A 23,747-nucleotide genomic window follows, 5' to 3' on the forward strand; every position below is an offset into this window, starting at 1 on the left:
GGATAACCAATCAATTCACAATGTAGATGCCTGCCAAGCCACAGAGTTAGAAGTTTTTGGACTCAATCCTAATCAAGACATGAGATTGTGAAAAACCATTTATACATAAAGAACATAATGTAAAGTTACTTTACAGGATCCAATAATAGAAGCATTAGCAAATCTACTTTTACACAAATAAGAAAGCTCCTATTGTCACATGACTCGCATCCAAATATGAAAAGTCATTTTTATTTAAAATATTGCCAACAGAAAGAATCTTCAAACAGTCCATTGTTATATGAAATATCTCATCACTGTCATTATGTGGCACTTAATGTTGACATCTCTTATACAATGGAAACAGTTTTCCCAGGCCCCAACTCGCCCCCCACCCCTCACCCCCAAAAAAAATGTGTGTGTGTGTGTGTGTGTGTGTGTGGCATTCTTTTGGTTCAGTTCATGGTCCTGTCTTGCCAATCATCTTAAAGCAAAAGATGGATTCCGATCACAAGTAATTGCATGTTGCTGTTTTCCAATCCTCCCTTTGAGGTGAGAAAGAAAGATGATTGAGAAACTAGAAGTTTTTACTGGTTCCATATGATACACTAGTGTAAGGCGTGGAAAAGAATCCATCAAAAAGGAAGAGTAAGGAAGATGTTAATCCTATATATGGACTGAGAACCTAAGAGATAGATTAGTAACAGACTTGGAACACTCAAGGAAAGCTCAGGAATTCACCGAACAAACAAACGAGGTGAGGCTTGAATAGTTAATTTGGATACAGGACATTGAGACACTGGACTAGTGGCAAGGCAACAACATATAGAAATGTCAGAAAGATGGAGATGTACCTCAAACCGATACATTCCTCGAAGTCCCCCACCCAAATCAAGCATCAGCCCACCTGTGGGGATCTGATAAACCTTGGCAGTAACCTTTTTTCCTAGATTCAGACTTTTTGCAGTTACAGGGTCTTCCTTATTACTCAAATCATTACTAGAGTGGGTTTGAGATGCAATATTGTGTTCCTTCTCATCTTTATCTTGTTCCTTTTTGTAAGAAAGATTTTGATGTCTTGCGCTCTGGTTTCAAACCACGAATGGGTTCAGAAGTAGTTTAGAATTTTGAACAAAACCAGTAGATCTTTCCTCCTCATCAACTCTTCAGCACTTCTGACTAGAACTGGTACGTGGACTAGAGGAAGTAGAGGATTTTATCGCATTAACTTTATATTTTTTCACTGGCAATTCCTCAGACAAAGGGCTATGCTTTTCTTCGCCATTAGACACATCTCCAGCAGCTGCCCAAACACTATGAGCTTGTTTCATAGATGGAACAGATTCCACAGCCAAATTATTTGTCCTAGATTGTGGTCGAGGTTATGTGGCTTTCAGGGACAACTTAATGTTACCACGAACATCCTGGCCTATGCACATCAAAGAGAGCTGCTGGCCAACAGATACTACATCTGAAATCCGTGACACCTGAAAATATAAAAGAACTATACAAGTCAGAAAGAGAATACCTCGTCTAATGTAGATAAAGTTGATCTTTTCAACTTTTTATACACAAGATGCAATAAAAAAATGATTTTTGAGATACATCAATAATACCCGCTGTTCTACTAAGAACAGGACTTGAAACAAGCAAACAATGAGCAGTACAAATCAATATAGAGAAGGCGTGGAAAGGAATCAGTACTGTAAACCCACAGCATTTCTGCTACATACCGGTTCATGTGACAACTCAGAAATGTGTAGAAGGCCTTGTTGCCCACCATTAAACTCCACGAATGCACCATACTCTTTGATTGAAGCTACAGTCCCTTTATAGATCCCACCAATTTCAATGTCACGCCCAAGTACAAAATCAACCTGAAGTACAGAATAAATCCACAATAGACTTAAAAGAAAACAAACAAACACTCAGCAACATGACCTCACAACTAGCCAAAAGAAGAAAAAAAAAATACAGGAAGTTTATTACCTACTTGGTCTAATTATATAGTTCTACAGAATTGCGATTTTGATTAATAGCACCAATAAGTTCAACCTCTTCATTTGATCTAGCAATAAAATCAGGTCCAATAAACCATGGGAAGCTTATGATCTGAAAGTGTAATCTTGCTCCTTCCCTCTCTTTGTTGTGGGAGTCTAGAGCAAAGGAAATTGTAAGTTCTATACTACTAAAAAAAAACATATAATTTTGCCTTGGCTGTAGGAAGTTTATAAAGAGTTCTATATCTATTCCTTTAAGAAGAGCTAGGGGGTACTCGGGTATCCATCAGACTTCTAGAGCTTTCAATAGAATTCAAGCGCCACAGAAGAACAATATTTTAACCAATAAGAAATGTATTAGCTAACCGAGTTACAAATACCTTTTCGTGTACTTTGTCCATTGGAGATTGATTCTTAGCAACTATGGTGAGTGTTCCATCACTTACAGAGATCCGTGTACCTGAGGGTGGCAATACAGTGTGAACAAGGATGTCAATGTTAAACAATAAATTGCACCATAAAACAGTTTCATCAGCAAAGCGTCTTTTTTTTTTTTTGAAGGAGGAGGAGGGGAACAAGGGAGGACAGTCTGCTGATAATAGGATTATATATACGGTGAGAGAAAGAGAGGACATTCTACTGAATAGTATTCTCCTCAGCCTCTCATGGATATATACACAGTGTGTGTGTTATTTACTTATTTTGAAGTGAAACATTACATAACTTGGCCAAACCAACAATTCACAAAGATCACCTTGATATAGCAAACTAATTCTACATGACAGAACAACCAAACTTGAATAAAGATACAGTATCAGGACCATAACTACCAACTGAAAAGGTTCAATAGTTTCTAATATCTGCAGACATTCACATGCTTGAACTAGACTGTCTATTATTACATAAAATATAACAAAGAATCCACCTGTTTCGTCTTCAATTTTTCTTTTAAGAGCACCCAGAGGCCCAAGCAAGCGACGAAGTGCATCATTGCTGTACTTCAAGATAGCTGAAACATCAATTATAACCTTTCAGAATCAACAAAACAAATATTTGCTAAGGCCTCGTTTGTTTCGTGGATTAGACTCATTAGAGGATTTGGGAATGGGGAATTATATTTTTGTTCTCATGTTCTGTAAGTGCAAGATTGGGAAAAGACTCCTGCTCCAAGGGTAAAGAGGACAGAATTGGACCCTCCAGCCCCCTTGGGGTTTCTTTCCCCTTCTCCTTTACCAGGACCCAAATGCTTCTCTTAATATAGCCAATATGGGACTCTTGGTTTCTCATCCCCCTTGGGAAAACCAAAGGAATATATTTCCCAAGAGCTCCACTCCGCAAACCAAACGAGAACAAAGCAAAAACAACCAAAGTTGGGAACTCAACCTAATCAAAGAGAATTTTTATCATCTTGAGTGCGTGGTGCACTGATCTCTCTCTCCATGTGATCAAGAATTTGAATAGGACCTTTAGTGCAGCCTCCAAGCTTTCACAAACAATATCTAAAGGAATTCCAGCAGGTTTTATATCCAACTGATTGCGGTGATTCCATCTTGCATGCCAACAATTTTGAAGTCCATGTCCCCCGAATGATCTTCCAGACCCTAAAATTATCAAATATATATTTGTAAGTCAACCAAAAATGAAAATTGTCAACCAAAAATGAAAATTTAAACATAGATATTGGTATAATACTATAATTCTTGAAATCTTGAATCAAAACCACAAGCTGCAGTTGCGAGTTGAAACTACAAAGATCATGACACGTGAAGGTTCACATTAGCAGTTAAAGCCTATCAGCATTCATTCATTTTGAGAAACAGAAACTACCGACTATTTTCAGAAAGCAATCATGTGGAATGCAAAACTCAACATCAAGCCCTGTAATATCTCACCAGAATGTCAGTCAATATACGGTATTCCTTTATTGTGCCAGTTGATTGATCAACTTCACTAACAAGACCTACGGAGACACCAGCTACATGTTTGTGCAGTGGAATGCCAGCATCCATCAAAGTCATACTGCCTACAGAAAAGATATTACTTGCATGTTATGTAGAATATAGTATTCATAATCGTGCATATTCTGAAGATTAAATAAAGAGATATGACATGGATATACAAAAAATGAATCAAAAGTCATAGTAATTCTGTATTCTACAGAAGATATATATATAAGAAACAAGTTTGCCAGGTAATAAATAGTTATATACATTGAAACATTGGAAATAACTACTGTAGCAGTACAGAGAGTACCTCCACAGACAGAAGCCATAGATGTTGAACCATCAGAAGCCATTACTTCAGAATTGACATGAACAGTGTATGGAAAATCATCTTCAGGAGGTAACACAGCAAGCAGAGCTTTTTCCGCCAGAGTTCCTACAAATCATTACAAAACCAAACTACAATGTTTAACTTGTTTAGCAACTATTATCTTTCTACTTTCTCTATGCAATGCAAAACTTCTCAGTATTATTGAGCATCTAAACAGACATCTTGGAAATCTAATCAGGAACAAAACGATAACCAGAACCTAATTTCCTAAATAGTGTGATGATAGGTTGTAAAAATGGAATACTAAATGCTTTTATGCAAATCTATGACAGATTTTTGCTTAAGGTTTAATATGCTTTTAGATCGTACTGTTACTTCAATAATTAAAGATAGTTCCAAATCAAGGATGAGGTGAAATAAAGTTTTGCAGCCATCAGACTCCAAACAAGGATAGAGTAACATAATACATTAACAAATAACCTAGAGATATACATCTATGACTTGAATGTGATCTCAGACTCATGTCCCCAGGCAAACCACATTCAATTATTTAAAAAAGTATAAGCTACACCAGTTCTAACAATTGCATTTAGGAATGGGCTTTAGAAAAACATATATGTAGTGTGGGCATTCAATTTAGAGGAACTAGGTATCCGTGCAGTTGGATAACTCGAAATAAATATTTATAGTCAGACGACGTAAACAAAATCTTGTTTAACTAATCACTGTGCTCCAATTCAAAAGGTAGGTCATAATTACCATGACCAACTTCACGCCTGTTCAAGCCATCATGTCTACCGACCTCATTTATACAGAATGGGGAAAAACTGTAGTGAAGCATGAAGGGCTTTGATGGGGGGCCCACCACGGATTCCAAGCGTTGTGCATTACCAGGTGCCCCAACTGTTACAGTACAGAGTACCTGTATATAACGCCAAATATGTACCAAAGTTGGAACCGGTTTTAAACAGAGCAAAGACCAATAATATTAAAAATATTCTGACCTGCGTGTCTCCACAAGAAAAAAGTGATGATCCATGCAACATAGGCAAATTACCAGATTCACAGTACACAAGGCCTAACTTCATCCAGTCGCCTACCATCAAGTCTTGATCCTTCCGCAATTATTCTTCTACGGACAACCTAATAATTATCATTAAATATATAAGAACGTAACCCTCAAAAATATCAGAACCAAAAGAAAAGGTATATATATGTGTATGTATGAACGCATATTTTTGAATGCATATGTGTGAAACAAAACAATACAACTAAAAAATAAAGAAACTAAGCCGACAGCCTAAAGAAAATCTAACTGCCAAATTCAGACAAATGTATCCCCCATAACCAATTTCCTAAACTCCATTTTATGTTTATCACATGATAGGTAGTACCGCTTATCAAGAAGAAGTTTCTCTAAACAAAGATATATCTGATGTGAAATATACACAGATGTATAACTATGGAAGTAAAGCAAGATGAAAAACTAAGTGTAAGTGAATAACTATGGAACTAAAGCAAGATGAAAAACTCAGTGTAAGTGAATAGCTATCACCAGTGAGACCTATAATTCTAGAAATTTATATCAAAATCAAATACATCCAAGTCAGTATAACTTTAAGCCTCATATGGATGATATTAATCAAGCTACTGCACTCAGTTTAGGTTTATTTTGGCATGGCTTACCTTTTTCCTCACTGTGTCTACTGCTTTCGGTAACAGTCTCAAGCTTTCTTCATCACACTCTTCTTCAAGTGCCTTTCTGACATCTTGCGCAATATTCTCCAGGGCTTCTCCAGTTCAAACTGGATGTTAAAGTATTCCACATAAATTAACACCAGATTAGATTCCATACAGAAGTGCCATGTATGCAGAAAGAAAGACATTTATGAAATAAATGTGTCCAAAAAAGCACCTTTCCATACTTAGGATCAGTGAAAACTTCTTCTATGGGAGCTTCTGCCAATTAAGCAACTCTCTCCAATGTTCTCTCTGGCATCAGTGACAATTTATATTCCTTCTTCTGCTTGCCAGCTTTAGCAGCCAGTCTGATTTGAGGTTCAAGATATTTAACTGCCTGTATGATCAATATCCAGTTCCTTAATAGAACTCCATTAAAAAACCGACTTCAAATAATACTAGTTGCAGGTCTAGACACTTACTTCACGATGAGCCAATCTCATCCCAGCTTCTAGATCTCTTTCTGAAATCTCACGAGCTTGCACATCAACCATTAACGTTTTGTCCCTTGTACATGCATACACTAAGTTGAGATCCCTTCAGCTAAGATGCATTGTTACCAATTAAGTAATCGAATTAGATGCTGATAATAATGCAAGGTAAGAAACAATATCTGCTACGGACAATTGAAAGGGAAGAATTGACATTAAGCATTACCTCATCCATAGTTGGGTTAACAATAAACTTCCTTGAATCATTCCAATGGGGCTTGCCCACGGAATGTCTGATAACATAAGAGCAGCAGACGTAGCATTAGCTGCCATTACATCTGGATCTTGCTTTCCATCAGAAGAAAGAACACTCGCCATCACCTACATATAATCATACATTCAGTAATAAATCCAGATTATCGAAGAATTACAGTAATATAGAGATGTAAGATAAATTAGAGACCCACGGTGAGAGGCGAAAACCCCAAAATTCAATACGAACCACAACATTGAGGCATTGAGCTATTGAGCTACTAAAAACTCAAACTTTAAACCCAAATCCAACACTTTTTACCTCACTGAAATTCTAAACTATCAAAAAATTACAGTAACATAGAAATGTACGGTAAATTTGAGACATGTAAAAACGCCAAAATCCAATGAGAACCCTAAAAATTCAAACTTTAATCCCCAAAATGCAAGAATTTTTACCTCACTGAACCTCTGAATTACCGAAGAACTAGAGTAATTACAGAGAGAGGTAAGGTTGGCGCGGTGGGCCACGGAGGCCATGGGCGGTTGTGGAAATGAGCGAGAGAGTGAGGGTTTAAGAGATTTAGCGCGAAGAGGAGGGGGGGTGGGGGTAGTCTAATCATTTTTTCCTGAAGTAGTTGGTTAGCATCTCAATACACATATATGGTCATGTATGGAGTCTAATCATTTTTTGCTAAAGTAGTTGGTTAGCATCTCTTATTTTGAAATTTGTAAATACACATATATGGTCATGATACAAGATTTTTGGAATCTGTAAAACAATACTGTATTTCATTATATAATGCATTAGATGCAATTGCTGTCTTATAATGCATAAATATATACCCGCAGCACAGGCATCAATACTAGTTGATCCCAATATTCCTATTCGGCATGGGAACGTGCAGAAATTGTAGGAACTGGTGTAGGCCACCATGGGAGCATAACTTGTAATGCTAGCCCAGAAAATGTTTCTCCATCTGGGACCATTCTCCTGTGTGAATGTTGCACTTGTAAATGACAGATTCGCTATGATCATAATCTCTTAGAGCCACAAAACATGTATCCAAATCATTTGGATCAGAACCCATATACCCCAGCGAAATAAGCATACAATAATTTACTTGGTCCATTATATTATAAGTTTTCCGGTGTTTCTGACCCAGTTCTCCACCCCCTTGTACCGCCATTTGTCCTAGTTCTTCTTTTTTCAGCTCCCAAACCGATAGCCTAGCTCCAAAGGGGTCCTCATTCTCCACCGTCTGCACCAACTGCAGACGTCCACAGTGCACCTGAACGTAATATAATGAAGAACGTAAATCTTCATCTTCATGTTCCTGCCGAACAAGTTTAATAACATGAAATTGATATCCCGAATCACCACTAGAACAAGTGGTAGTGCTCTTCTTGTTGATCATCAAAGGTCCCAGCCCAAGCAGATCACCATCCGTAGCATTCCAATATAGCGTTCCATTGGTTGCAAAGCCAAAACGGGACACGAGTCTGGAATAAATAAAGCCGCGTGGACATGATACTAGTGATTCTCGCCACTCGCCAATCTCACTAGAGAAGACCTGAATCTTGTATTCGAAACGAAGTTTTTCCGTGTCATCAGGATGAATAATTCTCACAACCTTGCACTTATACTCGGCATCAATTTTGATTACCTTCCTTTCTTCTTCTTCTTCTTCTTTTTTATCACTATTGTCTGCGGGTCGGTCTTCTTCTTCCTTAGAGTATGGCTCACAGATGAATCCCACAGGAGGCCTACATCCCCAACGGCATTGATGGATCGGAGGAAGACTAACCAATTGCATGGTCCTTGGATTGCAGATGTAATAATCACCGTCATCTTCACAGAGAACCAAGTCGTTCCATGTAGCTACCACTAGTAATCTCTTATTCTTGAGTTCGAAGAATCTCCTTAATATCACAAACGAATCTGTGGTAAGGAGTTCCTCCCCATACTGGTTTATAATAGTACCAGGTATTGGGGTTTGGTTATCTCTTTGGAGCCACAATAAACGGCCGACAAAATAAGGATCGGACGTGAGTGAGCGCCAACTCTTTGACACACTCTTGCATCTATAAACAGATTTGGCGCAAGGTAGTCGACAAAAGATTTCAACTAATAATTCCTTTGGGATATCATAAATATTGGTTGACGGTGCTAATCGTTTCGATCTTCTTAAGCCATCAGAGGAATCAGTTGGTACCGATATTTTACTCTCGATGGCAGGGTTTCTATCATCACCACCTCTCATGGCGACAGCCGATATTGAACTTCACAAAAACTTGGGAAACTGCGAGTTGGTAACTTTTCTTATTGAAATTGAAGATCCGGGCCACTATGGCATGGGGCAACTCAATAAATCTCTCTCGTGGTTCTCTCTAAACTTTCTAGTTCATAGCGTGTCCTATCAATGATTCAGTATAATTCCCTTTGTTTTTTTTTTTTTCTCTTCACTCGAGTAGGGTTTGGCGACGGACTAGGAGTCTAGGAAACCGAATACATCCTCATGGGGCCCATCTAAACTTCTCCAATATTAAAAAAAAAAAAAAAAAAAAAAAAGCCCATGATTAACAGGCGCCACACGGCACACATGCACCACGTCGTCGCTAACCCCAACACCTTGACCTTCGAGCATGTTCAACCGTATCCATTTAGGCCGGTCGATCTCCAGCAAGGCTTGGTGACCATGATTGTGATTTTGAGCCCTTCGTTGCCAGCTCGGCCCAAGGGAGATCGTGGCTGACGTCATGCCCCATCCATCGGTGGAGAGAAGGCCAAAAAAGCAGCCTCAGAGTCCAAGAGCTAGCTCAAACCAGCTCTGAGGTTAGTCACTGCATTTCTTTCTTTACTTGGAAAGAAAGAGGTAACCTTGTGGCTGATTGATTGTAGACAAATTCATGCTCTTGCTTACAAGTTGAATGCTTTTGAAGTGCATGAATGGTTGAGTAGGAAACAAGCTTTTACTCCAAGGATTATTATGAGCTTTTAGACACTATATATATATGCCCAGAAGCTGTTCTACGAAATGCCTACGAGAATTGTACTAGGGTGGTCTTGGTCTTGGTTTAAAATTTTTGTCACTACTTTTACGTTTTATGTCTTGGTTATTGTTTTGGTTGTCATCTTTGCGATTCTTGGCATAGCTTATGGTTTCCTGGCTGCTACTATGGCTATTCAAAGAATGTCCTGACCAAGAGCAAACTCACCAAGGTTAGTGGAGGATCTTAGAAAAATTCTTGTAATCTGAAAACTATTAACTTTTGGATAATGTATCATTCAGAAATCGATGAGTTCTTATAATTTGAACATTATGCAGGAGTACATATATAGTGGAGATCCTGGAGGATCTTCATGGTTGTTATACCCCACCAAAGAACGTGAAGAGCGTCTGAAAATCCCCAAGTTATTGTATTGAAAGATGACGCGTTTCATATTGTCTAGGCTTTCCTGTTTTGACCAAATCCCTCATCTCTGTTTTTACCTGTCCTTTAATTTGATTCTCCAAGTGGAATCGTACTGTGATGGGAGTTTTATCTTGAACCTGCCTCTTATTTAGTAAGTTGATTAAGCAATCTTTGTGCACTTTTCTGATCGATGATTCTGTTTGGCTCCAAAAAAACAGATTCGTCAATGTAATTCTCGTATGTCTTAGGTCTGGGTTAGGAGATTGAAAACAAAATGATTATGAATCATCGATGGAAGACTGGTATCGTTTCACAGATGATACACAATCTTATTATGGTGTTGATATGGGTGCTCTAACAAAACCTTTCGCTGAATAGCAGAAGAAATACTATATTCGATCAGGTGATTGAGTGTTGATAAGATTGTGGATGAAATTTTATCTTATGATGTGCACTATTGTGCAACATTTATATATCATTTTTGTTATTTAAATTTTACTAAAGGAAAAAAAAAATGTGCAACATTCATAGTTGCTATTCCCTTTGAACTTCCCACCCCTGCCCCTTGAAATGTTTATAGTCAAAGATGCACTTAGGTCTTTAACTTCCCTTTTGTTTCATTCTGAATTGTCACTGATTTTTGGGATTTTTCAAACCTACAAGTTTCTCTTTTTTAAAGGAAAAAAAAAAAAAAATCCCTGTTCAGTCATGATTATTCTGCCACATATCTTATTTATTATAAAGCAAAGGGAAAACAATTAATGTTCATCATTTCCCTTTACTTGCATATGAATTTAAAGCATGCTCCTTCATGGTGTTAACATCTTAAATTGATGCTGTTGAATTTTTGTAGACATCATTGTGGAACAACCTTTATCCCAACCAAGTTATTGGGACAGCTGCCATACTAAGAGAGATTGATTGTTCAGTTGTCAGTGACATCCTCGAAGTGAGATCAAACTTTTTATCTACAATAACTCTTCCAAACACAAGGCTCTGTGGGTTCGCAGGATGGTTGATCACTTTTTTATGTTCATTTTCGAGTAAGTTAATCTTCACTATACCTTTATCTTTTGGAATGCCAGGATTCCTGAACCTTTGTATGCTTACTATAACATGTAACTTATGTTCTGGTGAGGTTCCAGCCCAGAATGAAATTGAGTTGACCACTGCTCCCGGTGTAGATAATGGCACACACTGAGGCCAACAGGTTTGCTATACCCAAATCCTCTGTCCTATGTTTTTATTTATCGTCAAGAAATCTATTTGCAGATGGAAAATATTTTCTGCAAAATTCAAAAGAAATCTCAACATTATGGTAAACTCTGTATCACTGCCGTCAAATGCTTATATTAGGGACTGAAATTTGCAAATTGATAGGCCAATGGACAAAAAATAAATAGTCCACACCTGATATATAACTTGTTCATATAAGTGCAATGTTGTGTGTGATGATATCTGTTCCCCTCATTTTATACATAGCAGACTTTCTTTCTTTCTGTTTTTTTTTTGGTCAAAACATAGCACAGTTTCAGCAACCAAATGATGAACAAAGGCATGACAGATTACTTGGAGCATGTGCATGTTCTTTACCGAAATATATTCTGTTATGCTTTAAAAAAAAAAAAAAAAAAAAAAAAAAACTTCTGTGCTTATCCTTGTTTGTTGAACAGGTTTTCCTCTTGAACCCTCCAATCCGTGTCACTGAAGGGGATAATCTGAATGGTTCTTTCTCAATGAAGTGCAACAAGGAAAATCATTTGATGGAGGTTGAGTTTAGCAGTGAGATTAAACAGTATTCTGGACAGCTACTCCCACCTTTTAGAAATTGATATTTCATAGAGTGACTGGAGGCAAGGATCGTCCCCACCAACATATATATTTCTGGAAGTCTGGATTGTCCGAAGGAATCAAACCTACAAGCCATCTGTAAAAGTTTTGTGAGAGTTTTCCAGGCTTTGCCGCCATTCTGCTAAACTCGGATCTTCGTGTGTTTTTAATTTTGTTATTTTTTATTTAAGTTATGTCAACTTCCTAAGAATTGTCTTTACAGTGACCTCTTCTCCTTACTGTAGCTTTGCAATGCCATATTAGCGTTTAAACTTTCAATATTTTTTGTCTTTTGTTTTCTTATCAAATGTTTATACAATGGAAAATGTATCTGTACACTCAAATCAATACTGTACCTGTCTGCTTCAGTTAACTGTACCTGTATATTAATATACAACTGCTGATCAAGATCTTTTATTTCATGGTGTTCAAGATCCAACTAATTGGTGTTCAAATAAAATCTACTTCTGGCTTCTTTTGAGGACTGGTATCTAGTACATGAGACCTAGTAGCGATTGGCGGCTATGGTCATTGTTCAATATCAACGTTACATCGGTCGATAGCCGGTTGATGAGAATTATGCTCGGTATTCAACCGAATCCAGCCCTAGTACACACTACACAATCACAATAAATCGAGGAACAATGTCGCAATGTCACAATTGAACAAGAGACAACAATGAAAACATACAAGCAATGCACTGGGTGCAGTACATTACACATAACTTGCAGAGCTGTAGTCTTGCACAAATGCCAGAAATCCCACAGGAGTAATAGACAGTACATACACAAAAGTAATAGACAGTACATACTACAAAGAAGAAAATAATAACACAGAAATGGGAAATCCACAATGCTGGAATGCTGGTCCTTGCAGCCTTGCAGATCTAAGCCTTCCAAGTTCCTGCAAAGTGTAAACCAACATGAATTAGAGTTTGCATTCCAATGATTCCATAACAAAACAACAACAGAAAATAATCAATTTATCAAGAATTACTGAATTACATTCCACTCAATCTCAACATGAATGACCAAGCAAACACAATGCTACCAACCAAACCAAACAGCAAAGCCATCAAGCAAACAGAATGCCACCAACCAAAGAAGGGGAATAACTGACTATCTGAGAAATTGGGGAAGAACTGAATGTGAGTTTGAAACTTTGAATAGATTTCAATATTTGAAAGATGGTATTCTCACTCATTTAAAACTTTGAATAAATTTCAATATTTGAAAGAAGGGACACATGCATGACCAACTTATTACACTGCCTCCTTTGGGTCTTTTTGGAACCCCATCTATGCCCAAAATAATAATAATAATAAAAATAATAAAATATAAAATAAAAAAAAATACAAAGAAAACCTCATTAGACTGCCTTGCTACCTATCTCATCATCTTCCTTTGAGTAGGGTAACCGATCATTAAGCCATCCTTTCAGCTTCCTTATCCCTTGCCAATCTTTCAGCTTCCTTCTCCGATCCCTTGCCAATCTTTCAGCTTTCTTCTTACAGATATCCCTTCTCTTAGTTTCAGCAACCCATTCCTCAGACTACAAGAATATGAGAATCATTACTTAACCGAATTTACGGTCCTTCATATATGCATTCTTTTGTGAGCATTTTTTTAAATCCAAAATGAAAGGCACCCTATGAATGAAAACTTAAATGTCCGTTGAGAATAGGAATTAAACCACAACACAAAGAATCTTCCCAATTGAACCATAACACAAGATTCCATTATTAAAACTCAAGACCAAAATATAAATGAACTGAATGATAAGTAATCAGACATCTAAAACTGCAGACCACATAAACACACACACAGCAATTACAGATTTGATTCACTTGCCCAATGAAAAGTACAATCAAGTAAAGATACACGAAATCGGAGTCGCACATTCCCTGATAATAGTAAAAGTAACCAACTATATCATCTCCAGTAAAGCTAACCAGATCAATCAGGAGACTCACTAACTCTCTAATCATTTAATTTCTAAGAAGATTCAATCGTTCAAAGTTAATGGGAACAAGCAACTGACATCAAAATCTCAAAATTCACGTTTACTCATCAACTAAAATGAGTGAAGGAACTAAAAGGCATGATCTAACCAATCTGAAAGGTCCAAAAAGCACAGATCATATGAAATCAGATATACAAAGCTGGAGTTGAGTGATGCATTTAGGCCGAAAATACATAATGAAGCAATCAGCAGTTCAAAATCCAAATCAGTAAGAAAACACAGAAATTGAATTGCTACTGATTTTTCAAAGAAGGCGCCCACTAAACAAAATGACACAAGGAAGGAAAATAAACCATGCGGGCATAATCGAAGGGGACCTCCGTCACCCTTGCAAGGCACTGGAGTAACCCTCCGGGGTTCAGACTCAATTGCATCTTGGCTGAAGCAACTCCCTTGGCTTCCGAAATGTAGAGATTGACGGCTTTCTCAATTGCATCAAGGCCCACCCCTTCAACATGATCGAGTACTGGATCGTTCACAGGACCTGAAGATGACACCAGCCGCTTCCTCTTCGCCACCATTTCATTCTCTTGAGCCTTTAACAAACATGGAAACTCAATCAGAATTAAACTGAAAGCCCTTCCAAATCAATGTTGAAAATTAAATCAAAAAAATCGATTTCCAAAAATCAATGTTAAAATTCAGAGTTGACAATGAAATCGAAAGAGGTATTTCTTAAACCCGAACCCTTAAATCAAATCTGGATATGGAAACCTTGAAATCAAAATCCCGAAATCAAAACCCCGCGACCTACCGAGTCCATCTCAGAGAGGCAGAGACGCAGTGGAGAGAGAGAGCCGAGTTTCTTGAGTCTCTTTTTTATACTAGATAGAAATCTCGCGCTTTGCTGCAGGTAGTATAATTGCATTTAAGTTGTGAACTATTCTCTTGTTTAAGCAAAATCAAAATTGGGAGAGAATTGAGTCGTGCTTTCATTGATAATAGGGGCCTAGAGGATTACAAGACATAGAATCGGAATTGTACAAGGAAAGATAATCGTACAATTAATCAGATATCTCCGAGAATATCTCTAATTCTAAACCCTATTACAACTAGGTTAAGTAACGAGTTTCCCTATTACAACTAGATTAAGTAACCTAGAGATTGGGTCAGACACATATTCTGAATTTACTTGAACATCTCCGATATTTTACGAAATTTTTCACAAAGTGAAATCTTCAACTTAAGAGTTCAATAATAAAGTAAGCGATGATACGAGTTAGTGAAAATTTTTAGAGAATTTTTTGAAAATAGAAATTTTTTTTTTTTAAATTAAAAAGGCTAGTGATTATGAATTTTGAAAGTTTTGGAATCGGAGCAAATTGTTTAGGGGACTATCTTGACTGCTAAAAATACTAGCGCTTGATCTGGATCATCTATTTTAAATGAAAATTGGGCTATAAATAGTAGGGCTGGGTTCGGTACTGTACCGGGCCTTCAAGTCTAAAACCACCTACCGTACCAGAGCTTATTGGTACACAAAATGAAGTACCATTACCGGTACCAAGACTTCGGTTACCAACTTCTCAGTATCGGTTGGTATCGGTTGGTTGGGCCTCCAACCGAGTTTAAGATTGGGCCACGATCTGGCCAGAGCCCAAGAATTGAGCCTGCTAGGCAAGGCAAGCCCAGATCTTGCAGAGTCAACCCCAACCACCCGACACCACCACCACCACTGCCATCCCTCCACCGCCACCCAGATCGCGCCGACTCCACTGCCATCCCTCCACCACCGCCTAGATCACGCCGACTCCCCCAAACTGAAGGTCGAGATCCGTTTCAATCTCCTCCGACCCCAAACCAGCAACCAAGTTCCAAATCCCAACCCCTCTAGGTCTGCAAGATCTAAAAAACCCACCCCTCAGCGCCCCTGAACTCTCCTTCCTCCTCCCATCTACCATTGTCGCCTACGGCCACAGCCCGTCCGACGACAGCGGGAGTGACAGCAACAAAGTTTGAGGGCTGATAAGCTTGGATTCAAGAGAGAGACTGAGGTGAAAGAAGAAAGAGAAGAAATGACCTTGAAAGAAGAAAAAGATAAGAATCAGAAGGGATGGGAAAGAAGAAGAAGAAGAAGAAGAAGAGACAGAAGATCGAGATGGGAAAAGAAAGAAGAAAGAGAAGAGAGAAGAGAGAAGAATAAAAAACTAAAAAGAAGAAGATAAGAAGAGAGACAAAAGAGACGGGGAAAAGAAAGAAAAAGAAGAAAGAAAAAAGAAGAAAGAAGAAAGAAGAAAGAGAAGAGAGAAGACTCAGAAGAGAGAAGAAGAGTCCAAAAGAAGAAGACCAAAGAATAAAAAATTAAAAAAATATGAGTATGATACATGTATTCGGTACGGTACGGTATACCATGTATATGTGAAAATTGAAACCATTACCGTACTGTGTATGTGGAGTCGGTACGGTACAACCAAGACTTCGGTTACCAAGTTTTCGGCTACCAATTCACTTGGCTCGGCTCGGATGCGGTTGGTACGGTTTGGTTCGGGAGAATTTGTCAGCCCTAATAAATAGCCCTCAATTCTAATCAGCGCCCCAGATTATTCATTATTTAAGAAACAATTAGAGCTCTTGACCCGATTTCGAGACCCGTTAACCTGCAAGGGAGACCCTACAACATCTCCTCCGTCCGACGACGACACGACAGCGCACCGGTCATGTTCGACTTGCCTCTTCGTCGCAAGTGCGCATGTGGCCTTGGATCATCCATACAACGAGTGAGGAGGAAGAACCGAAGGCCGAAAGTTTCTGAGTTTCCGGCGGTTTTGAGGTGTTTTCCGGCGACTCCAGCCATCATTGGCCATGCATGAGATATGAAACGTGATACTCTCTTTCTCTACACGCTAGTATACTAGGTTTTGAATTCGATCGATTTTTGACAATTTTTGTTTTTGGATATTTTCGGGTACGACAGAGCTACTGGTGACGACGACAATTCTATGAACCTTATCTTGCAGAAAATGAATAATAGTTAAACAAATGAAAACTAAGCCCACTGCAGGAGCGAATTCCATAAAACACATCTTTAACCTGAATATAACAAATAAACACAGGGTACTTCTATTGTCAGAACAAAATTATCAGAAAAGTCAGTTGGTTTCTTCCAATTTTCGGTACTTCTCATCATAACCAACTCGAAGTTTATCGTTTGCAGCCCTGAGATGTTGTCTCATGGACTCTTTATCTTTCAAACTGCATTTGAGATCTTCACACATCTGCTGCGCTGTGGATATTTTTTCTGCATTCTCATATAGTTCTTAAGCTTGCTTCTCGATTTTTAAACTTGCCTCTTTGACCTTACTGAGCTGCTCATTTTGCTCTCAAGCTCAGCTTTAACTTCATCCAGCTCTGCATAAACTCTATATATGTTCTTCTGCATTCAACAGTACTGTTTGTAAAAAGACAAAAACTTAAATATGCAGGGATAATAAAAATTTAGGACTAATTTCAGTTTACCCCCCTGAGGTTAGGGGTCGTCATCATGTTAGTCCCTCTAGTTTCAATTTAATCATGTTAGTCCCTGTACTCTCAAATTTCATCATCCGTGTCCAATTTCTACTATTCCGTCCAATTTGGACCGTTAAGTCTGACTTTTGAGGGCTAAAATGGTCATTTCAAGACAAAAAAAAATCTTTTTTTCGTTTTTTTTGTTTTTTTTTTGCATTTTTTTTCTGTTTTTTTTTTTTTGCATTTTTTTTTCTTTTTCTTCGCTTATTATTATTATTATTATTTTTTTATAATTTTGTCTTCAACCTATACACCACAAGTTATAATAGGTTTATAAAAACAAAAAAAAATACTCTAGGTGGTTAAAAAGCCGCTCGCTGGTCTACGATATTTGTGATATATCTCCGATAAAGCGAAAAATTTTAGGATATATCTGTAAAATATATTTATAAAATATATTTGTTTAAAAAGTGAAGAATAATAGGATATATCCCCAACAAAGTGAAGAAATATCTGTAAAATATGATTAAAAAAATAAATACAGATATTTCTTCACTTTATTGGGGATATATCCTAAAATTCTTCGTTTTATCGGAGATATACCACAAGTTATAATAGGTTTATAAAAACAAAAACAAAAAATACTCTAGGTGTTTCTTTTTTATTTTTTTATTTTTTATTTTTATACATTTTTTCTTCAACCTATACACCACAAGTTATAATAGGTTTATAAAAAAAAAAAAAAATACTCTAGGTGGTTAAAAAGTCGCTCGCTGGTCTACGATATTTGTGATATATCTCCGATAAAGTGAAAAATTTTAGGATATATTTGTAAAATATATCTATAAAATATAATAGGTTTATAAAGTGAAGAATAATAGGATATATCCCCAATAAAGTGAAGAAATATTTGTAAAATATGATTAAAAAAATAAATACAGATATTTCTTCACTTTATTGGGGATATATCCTAAAATTCTTCGCTCGCTGGTCTACGATATTTGTGGAACATCTCCGATAAAGCGAAGAATTTTAGGATATATCCCCAATAAAGTGAAGAAATATCTGTATTTATTTTTTTAATCATATTTTATAGATATTTCTTCACTTTATTGAGGATATCTTAAAATTCTTCACTTTATAAACCTATTATATTTTACAGATATATCCTAAAATTCTTCGCTTTATCGGAGATATATCACAAATATCGTAGACCAGCGAGCGGCTTTTTAACCACCTAGATGACGCAGACGGATTTGATCGGATTGATAAATTAGGTTTACCAGCAATAAACCTAGCAAAGAGTTCTGGAGTCCACCAGAGATAAAAGAGAATAATCTCAATTTATTGATAAAAGATGAAAAGATAGGTTTGCCGTCGCTTAAGGAGGCTTAAATAAGAGAAAATAAACCCTAGGGCGACTAACAATGAAACCCTAAAGCCCATGGGTAAAAACGAAAACAATCCGAAAATAACTAGGAAAACCAAAACGGGTAAAATAGAAAAACGCATTTTTGAGGCCCTAAACGACCCCAAAAGCCCGAAAAAGGTCACACGTCGTGGCAAAGCGACGAGTTTGATTTCTGGCGCGATTCCCTTTCCGGAAAGGTATGGTGCGTCCCAATCGGACTCCGAGAAGCTGTTTCGCGTCTACTAGTCACTTTTCGTTTTCCTCCTTTAACACGATCTAACTGCTCTTCAAATTTAGTTGCCATCTGTTCTGCATCAGTCTCCTCCACTTCCGAAGAACTCGACCCCGAGTTCTCTTCAGGATAAAGAGCCTCATCTTCACGAAACTCATGTAGATCAGCAACATTGAAAGTGTTAGAGATGCCCATCGAATCTGGAAGTGCAGCAACATAAGCATTATCATTGATCTTCTTCACCACTTTAAAAGGACCATATTTTCTGGGCTTCAGCTTGTTATAGGTACCAACAGGAAATCTCTCCTTCCTCAGAAACACCATCACGTCATCACCTTCCTGGAACACTTTAACTCGCCTATGCTTGTTAGCTGCAGCTTTATACTTTGCATTAGTTTGTTCCAGCTTGGCCTTAACTGATTCTCTAACAAACTGCACATCCTTAGCCATGCTCTCAGCAGCAACACTAACACCAGGAACCTTAGGAAGCTGTACCAAATCCACCACATGGCGAGGAACAGCAGTATAAACTAAAGAGAATGGAGACTTCCCTGTTGCACTATGCACAGCACTATTATAAGCAAACTCCACCTGTGGCAAAGCATAATCCCACTGCTTGGGTCTATCTCCACAAACACTCCGAACCATGTTACCCAAAGTTCTATTAGTGACCTCTGTCTGTCCATCAGTTTGAGGATGAGCTGTGCTGCTACGGTTTAAGGCTGTTCCAAACATCCTCCACAACGTAAGCCAAAAATGACTAAGGAATTTCGTGTCCCTATCAGAGGTGATGGACTTGGGCACTCCATGCAAACGGACCACCTCCCTGAAGAACAATTTGGCTATATTGGACGCATCAGCAGTCTTCTTACAAGCAATAAAGTGCGCCATCTTGGAGAACCTGTCAACTACCACAAACACAGAATCCACACCTCTTTGGGTACGGGGTAATCCCAGCACAAAATCCATAGCAAGATCCTGCCAAATATCATCAGGAACAGGTAAAGGAAGATAAAGTCCTGTGTTTTGGGACTGACCCTTAGAAACCTGGCAGGTGTAGCACTTCCTCACGATAGTTCCTGCATCCTTTTTCAACTGTGGCCAGAAATACCTCTCCTCAAGGCTAGCAATAGTTTTGTCTCGGCCCAAGTGTCCACTCAATCCCCCTCCATGCAGATCTCTGATCAGTTTCTCCCTCAAAGAAGAACTAGGAATACATAGCCGATTGCCTTTGAATAAATATCCGTCGTTCACATAAAAATCTGCAACTGCATTATTGCTACTGCACTTGGTCCAAATCTCCTTAAAATCAGTATCTTCTTCATATAACTCCTTCAAGAGCTCAAACCCCACAATCTCCTGAGCTAAAGTGACCAGCAACGAAGCCCTCCTACTCAAAGCATCTGCAACCCGGTTAAGAGTACCAGATTTATGCTGAATCACAAAAGGGAATTTCTGCAGAAAACTCACCCACCTTGCATGCATCTTATTCACAGTTTTCTGGCTATTAAGGTACTTCAAGGCTTGATGATCAGTGAACAGTACAAACTCCCTCTGAATCAGGTAGTGCTCCCATTGTCTCAATGCCCGGAACACTGCATAAAATTCTTGGTCATAAGTACTCCACTTCTGACGAGCTTCACTCAGCTTTTCACTAAAGAATGCTACTGGTTTCTTCTCCTGTGACAACACAGCACCTACTCCCACACCACTAGCATCACATTCAACCTCAAAGACCTTGTCAAAATTAGGAAGAGCAAGAACTGGTGCAGTGCAAAGTTTCTCCTTGATTAAGGCAAAACTCTTCTCTTGTTCATCTCCCCACTGGAATTTGCCTTTCTTTAAACATTCAGTAATAGGGGCAGTAATAGTACTAAAATTCTTCACAAACCTCCTGTAGAAGGTAGCTAAACCATGGAAGCTCCGCACCTCAGAAACTGTTTTTGGAGCTGGCCATTCTCTTATTGCTCGCACCTTCTCTTCATCAACCTGAATGCCTTCTTCTCCAACCACAAATCCCAGAAATAGCAGTTTGTTGGTACAGAAAGTACACTTCTTCAGGTTAATGTACAGTTTATTTTCCTGTAAAGCTCTCAAAACCTGTTTCAACTGTACCAGATGTTCTTCTTTGGTCCTGCTATAGATCAATATGTCATCAAAATACACTACGACAAAGGAACCAATAAAAGGACGAAGAACCTGGTTCATAAGCCTCATAAAAGTGCTGGGTGCATTAGACAACCCGAATGGCATAACCATCCACTCGAACAGACCATCCTTGCTCTTAAAAGCTGTCTTCCACTCATCTCCTGGTTTGATTCGAATCTGGTGGTAACCACTTCGAAGATCTATCTTGGTAAACACTTTGGAACCCTCCAGCTCATCAAGCATGTCCTCCAAACGAGGAATAGGAAACCTGTACTTCACAGTTATCTTATTTATGGCCCTGCTATCAACACACATCCGCCATTGATTGCCCTTCTTAGGAACAAGAAGAACTGGAACTGCACAAGGACTCATACTCTCACGAATGAACCCTTTTTTCAACAAGTCTTCAATCTGCTCCCTCAAAATCTCATTCTCCTTGGGACTCATTCGGTAATGTGGTAGATTTGGCAAACTAGCTCCAGGAACCAAATCAATCTGATGTTGAATGTCTCTCATAGGTGGTAGTTCATTGGGCAACTCATCGGAAATCAACTCTTCAAACTCTCCCAACATATTCTGCACTTCCTTAGGGATTACCACATCTTCCTTTTCTGCAGCCAACAACCCCTTTATCACCACTGGACAGAAAACTTCAGATTCTTTAAAGGCCCTCTCCATCTCAATTTCACTGCTAGACAAGGTCAGGAAACTCTCCCCTTTCTTTCCATCAGATTTCTCAAATTGACACACAGGAGCCATAGCAATTTTATGACTATTCCACATAAACATCATCACATTATCTTTGCCTTTATAAATCACATCCACATCATATTGCCAAGGTCGTCCAAATAAAATATGACAAGCATCCATATCAATAATATCACATAGAACTTCATCTTTATAATGCTTACCAATGGATACCGGTACTTTGCAGGAATCAGTAACTCGAACTTGTGGACCTTTCTTGACCCAACCAAGAGAATAAGGTGCTTCATGAGGCTGCGTAGGTAACTGCAAGTATTCCACCAGCTTCTTGGCTACAAAGTTTTCACAGCTCCCATTATCCACAATTAAATTGCAGACTTTGTTATTGATGGAACAAAATGACCTGAAAATATTGCGTCGTTGCCCATCTTCTTTAGGACATAATAAGACCCGCTGCAACACAATATTAACCTTTTCAGGAGACTCCTCCTCCGCAAACTCAGCCCCATCATAATCACCATCTCTCCCAACTTCTTCTTCATCCTCATCATAATCATCTATAAGGGCAGTTTGTCTCCTCTCAGGACACACATTAGATCTATGCCCAGGCTTGTTGCATCGATAACAGACATCTGTTGTAGGTCTAGCGTAAGGATTATTAAGCCTTTGGTTCGGTGCCCTGGTTTGAACACCACTAGAACTGTTAGAACTGCCAGCCCCTTTAAAAGGAGGATTGGAAGCCCTAAAAGCGTTTTCTGATCTCTGCAGTGTGGTTTTACTCTTGTCAGTTGAGGAGTTTACCAAATCTGTGCTCCTTTGGTAATTATATCTCTGGAAAGAAGAAGCTCGTGAAGGCTTCTCTAACAACTCTGCCTTCAATGCTAGGTTTGAAGCTTCGGCCATAGTATGAACAGTTTGTAACCCAATTTTCTCCTGAATGGAAGGCTTCAGCCCACTGACATAACGAGCCACCTTCTGACCTTCAGTTTCCCCTAGTTCATTACGCTCTGAATAGCGTAAGAACTCAGCCGTGTAATCAGCCACTGGCCTAGTTCCCTGGACACATTCAATATATAACCTGTATAAAATCTGCTCATAATCATCTGGCAAGAATCTCTCCATCATCAGCTGCTTCATTCTTCGCCATGTTCTAACACCCTGCTTCCTCTGCTTCTTTCGAGTGTTCTGCAACTTATCCCACCATACTGCAGCAGTACTCTTCAACCTCCATGCAACATGCTTAACCTGCTTGTGTTCAGGCACTTCCATAATTTCAAAGAATCTGTCCACCTGAAGCTGCCAATCCAGGTAATCTTCTACACCCAAGTTGCCCGAAAAGAAAGGAATTTCGGCCTTGACTTTGTAATCCTGGTCAGCTTGCACCTGTTGTTCATGTTGCACAATTTCTTCTTCAGACTCCTCATCTGAAGTATTAACAACAATTTCGCCACGCGGAGCCCTAACTCGCTGGCCTCCTTCCCCGCCTCTATTCCGATTATTGTTGTTGTTGTTGTTCCTCTCACCCAACAATCCACGAATATCTCCGATCTGGTTATTCAAGGAATTGATGGCAGCGGTAAACGCTGTTGTAAGAGCTTCGATATCTGCTTTTGTAACTTCCCCCATTGCTACCAAGGTAAATAGGAGAGACAGGGAAGACCTGCTCTGATACCACCTGACGCAGACGGATTTGATCGGATTGATAAATTAGGTTTACCAGCAATAAATCTAGCAAAGAGTTCTGGAGTCCACCAGAGATAAAAGAGAATAATCTCAATTTATTGATAAAAGATGAAAAGATAGGTTTGCCGTCGCTTAAGGCGGCTTAAATAAGAGAAAATAAACCCTAGGGCGACTAA

General features: G+C 38.6%; 1 long non-coding RNA gene and 1 pseudogene across 1 annotated transcript; one reads left to right on the forward strand and one right to left on the reverse strand.

The window, feature by feature from the left end:
• Window positions 1-424: 424 nt before the first annotated feature.
• Window positions 425-7,216, reverse strand: LOC133727067 (polyribonucleotide nucleotidyltransferase 2, mitochondrial-like; annotated as a pseudogene).
• Window positions 7,217-9,422: 2,206 nt separating this feature from the next.
• Window positions 9,423-12,320, forward strand: LOC133710734 (uncharacterized). The gene is made up of 5 exons (XR_009846835.1): window positions 9,423-9,899; window positions 10,006-10,496; window positions 10,947-11,136; window positions 11,239-11,303; window positions 11,767-12,320. It is a non-coding gene; the product is annotated as an uncharacterized LOC133710734 (long non-coding RNA).
• Window positions 12,321-23,747: the final 11,427 nt, after the last annotated feature.

The sequence above is a fragment of the Rosa rugosa genome, chromosome 1, assembly GCF_958449725.1.
Source record: "Rosa rugosa chromosome 1, drRosRugo1.1, whole genome shotgun sequence".
Taxonomy (NCBI): Eukaryota; Viridiplantae; Streptophyta; class Magnoliopsida; order Rosales; family Rosaceae; genus Rosa; species Rosa rugosa.